Genomic DNA, 351 nt, shown 5'->3' on the forward strand with positions numbered 1-351 from the left:
CACAGAGCAAGGTATAAGCAATATGAAAAGAACAAGAAAACCTCGTGGTAATATAACTGACGTTGATTATCCATCAGAACCATCAAAAAGTTTAACATGACAGAGTGGGATGATAAGAAAAAAAAAAACTGTGGCAAAGTAGATTTTTTCTGATGTAGATAGAATTTAGAAATCATAATTTATTTTTTGTCATTACAAGCTCATTTTAATGATTATCCACCTATTTCACAAACATGGATGGTTTTTGAACATCAAAAACATAAGTTTTAACCATTAAAGTTTAGCCTTTAAGTTTTTGATCAATTAAAGAAGGAAGTTTCAACAGTTAAAAAGGTGTTTTAACGATTTAAG

Source organism: Penaeus monodon, chromosome 34, assembly GCF_015228065.2.
Source record: "Penaeus monodon isolate SGIC_2016 chromosome 34, NSTDA_Pmon_1, whole genome shotgun sequence".
NCBI lineage: Eukaryota > Metazoa > Arthropoda > Malacostraca > Decapoda > Penaeidae > Penaeus > Penaeus monodon.